Source organism: Arachis hypogaea, chromosome 4, assembly GCF_003086295.3.
Source record: "Arachis hypogaea cultivar Tifrunner chromosome 4, arahy.Tifrunner.gnm2.J5K5, whole genome shotgun sequence".
Classification (NCBI taxonomy): domain Eukaryota; kingdom Viridiplantae; phylum Streptophyta; class Magnoliopsida; order Fabales; family Fabaceae; genus Arachis; species Arachis hypogaea.
Window position 1 is genome coordinate 118,365,067 of NC_092039.1, and position 3,636 is coordinate 118,368,702.

The 3,636-nt window shown below is 32.2% G+C and overlaps 1 long non-coding RNA gene across 1 annotated transcript; it reads left to right on the forward strand.

Moving 5' to 3' along the window:
• The first annotated feature begins 271 nt into the window (after window positions 1-271).
• Window positions 272-2,670, forward strand: LOC140184490 (uncharacterized). The gene is made up of 2 exons (XR_011881451.1): window positions 272-819; window positions 2,361-2,670. It is a non-coding gene; the product is annotated as an uncharacterized lncRNA (long non-coding RNA).
• Window positions 2,671-3,636: the final 966 nt, after the last annotated feature.

Here is a 3,636-nt window from a genome sequence, read left to right on the forward strand (position 1 = left end):
ATACATATTTTTATTCAATTTTTATAATTAAAAATTTTCAAAATTATTAATATTTTTTAGGTTTAATTACTCTGTTGGTCCCTATAATTTCGCAAAATTTTTAATTAGGTCCCTATACTTTTTTTCCTTTTAATTAGGTCCCCATACGTTATTTTTTTTTCAATTAAATTCCTACCGTGACAAAAACGTCTAAAATAACAGAATATTCTCTTAAAAAAACGAATATTCTCTCTTTTAAAATAATAAATCACTCTTATATTTTTAAAATTTCAAAACAACCCTTGTCACTTCAACACTCACATATAGCTCTCTCTGAATTCCGTTGTACGCAATTTATATATAAACCCCAACAATAAGGGCGCGTGAGCTCCACCTCCTCAACGGTCTCACTCTGACACAATCTCCCTCCCTTCGCTTCCTTCTGCAACCTCTCTCTGCGGTTCTTCCCTCACCACACCACTACTCTCTCCTCTTTCTTCTTCTTCTTTTTTCTGTTTCTGTTTCACAGTAATAGGGTTTTAGGGTTTATCTTCTTCCCGCACATTTCAATGCCGGAGAAGTCCAGGAAGGTACCTTTCACGGTCTCCTCCGGCAACGTCCCCTCCAGCGGCATCTCCTCCAGCAGCAACCTCCTTCTGCGATGTCTTCTCCAGTGACGGTCTCCTTCGGCGACGTCTCCTCCTGTGACTTCTCCTCCAGCGACGTCTCTTCCAGCGACTTCTCTTCCAGCGACGGTCTCCTCCTGCGGCATTCTCCTACGCTGGCAATCTCGTCAATCGAGCTATTGAGCTGCGAGTTTCTCTTTCATCAGACTCACGAGTAGGTTCTTCTCTCTCTTTGCCTTTGTTCTCTTGAAAATATTTTATTCTAATCGATGGTCTTAGGCTTGCCTTAGCTTAGATGAACAAATTTAATTAAAATTGGTTTGAATCTCAGTATAGTAGTTTTCTCGTTTTTTATTCTCAGCATGTATGTGCTCTATTTTGTTGTTCAATTTCCATAAAAGAAAAGAAGAAAACACTCTTTGTAATTATTATATTCTTGTGATTTGCTATAAAATTATATCATTGCTTTGCTTTTCTGGATGAGTTATGATTTGAGTACGATAGAATACTCTTAAAATTAACTTTCTAAGAGATTATATTTAGTTTATTGAACTATAGCAATTTCTCATGTTAGTACACTCATCTTTGTCAGGGCTTTGTCCTGTCTGATCCAAATAATAGGATGTTTCTTTGCAGTACTTAAGTAACTATGATTTTTGCAAGTTACTTGAGCCTGTCTTCTGTATAATTGCACAATACCATACCACTCCTTTACTCTAGTTTGCTGAGCACAAGACACCAATTTTAATTTCTGTTCATTACAAAATTTGGCTCAAGAGTTTGAAGATCAAATTTTTAATCATGGGAGTTGAATGTTCATGAAATGATTAAGTAGTATATTTTAGTTTTTAATTGTTACCATGGGAGTTGATTGTTCATGAAATGTGTGGTATCATCTGTAGGTTTTCTTTCCATTGTTTCTTTCCTTAAGTCACTGGAAAAAGGGGCTGCCTTTTGTCTTCTTTTTTTTTTTACTATCCATAATTTTCTAAATTTAGATTTAAGACTAAGCACCCAGATTGTATACTTATTTATAGATGTAAAATATTGAAGGTTACTGCTTAATGGTTCACTTTGTCTAGAGTGTTATCCCATACCTTTAGATATGTAAACTCAATGATGATGAATGCATGTCTTGGGTTTGCTAAATTATCTCTTTTCTGATGTTTGATGCAGCGGCCGCTATAAGGATTTTATTTCAATCTATGATCTCACCTTCACAGCTAGGTTGGCAAGTGAGTGGTGATGATCTGTGTGGACAATATTGGAAAGGCATAATATGCTCAAACAACCGAATAGATATAAAACTCTAGACTAACAAGTAAACTTCAACGACAAAGGCTTTTCTTTTTTCTGGCCAGAGATGCTATTTATAATTTAACTGTGCTATCTTATATATATATATTGTTGAGCTTCAATTTTGTTCATGTAATAACTAATACTATGGGAAAGTAAATATGTAAAGCAGATATATTGGTTCATATCATGGCATGGAAAGAAATTGAAGGCGATTTTATTATCTTTGTGCACTGCACTAAATTACAATACATCTCCACAACAGTTTTATGTTTGCCACCTACCTGGAAAGAATGATGATTGATGACCACTCCAAACAATGTTTTTATGATGCCATTTTTCATTAGATCTTGAGGCAGAGTTCTAATGGTTTTTCATATGCTATTCTGTTTATACTGCACTTTACACAGCCCTTTTTATATCTTATCTGATTTCTAAAATTATTGTTTTATTTACCAGGATGGATGCATATATTTACTGATGAACTGAAGTCTGCTCTCTCAGCTCTCTCATAATTCTTCTCGGCTCAAAACCGTCCGTTATCAATGTTATTATTGATCTCTATGCTAGTTCAGGGAGTGGGAGGCTGCAACACAAGAACTGATTTTCAGATTTTAAATTTCAAAACACAAATTACATAGCCTTGTGGTTTATTATTGTGTACCATGATATGATAAAGACACAAATTATATTCTATGAATCCACATAAATGTAAAATGTTACATTATCATAATGAATACTTGAAGGATGAAAACCGAATTTTATATATGCTTATTACTATTATTTCTATTTCATTTTATCCATTCTTTTTTTTTTAGGTTCTTAAGATAAAGTATTTTGAAGGTCAAAAAAAAAAGAGAAAAGGTATTTTTGGTACAATTTGTATAAAAATAAGCAAAAAAATGATAGTGACAAAATAAAATGGATTATAAGAATATTTTTCATGTCTTAGAATCATTGAATATGGATTATAGGAATATCTTTCATTGAATATTTATAGTTTTACCGAATTTTCAATTAAGTCTCTATATTTTTTCTTTTCAATTAGGTCCTTAAGGGTATAAAAGTAATTTCACAATTCACTAACATTTTTTTGACGTTTAACGTTAATAGGGACTAAATTAAAAAAAATAACGTATAGGGACCCAATTCAAAGGAAAAAAAGTATAGGGACCTAATTGAAAATTTCGCAAAACTATAGGGAGCAACAGAGTAATTAAACCTATTTTTTAATTATTACACAATAAATTTAGCTAATGTATATGAAAAAAATAACAAAAAAAATTTTAAACGCCCCTAATAATTATCTAAAATACAACAAGGTTCTCAAAAAAAAATCTATCAATCTAAGCTAGCAATTAATAGACAAATTAGCAAATCATTGTACCTACTCAAGTTATCCACCCTTATATACATTAGTTATACATCCATGTCAAATCCTCATTCTTCAACAATCATGTTCATATATTTGACATCTCATAAAATTCTCACTCTCAATCTAACACAAATTTGCACCGACCTCTATCAACACACAATTTACAATATATGCACATTATAACGCAATACATCATCATCAAAACTAGAACTTCCTTATGTATCCCATAATCTCATAATCATTCAATCATAAACATATTCATCATATTTTATACACAGTCTCAATAGCAACCAACTAATTATAGACACAAATAATTTCATTCATCATAACTAAAATCGAATGCCAATCAATGTCAAATCC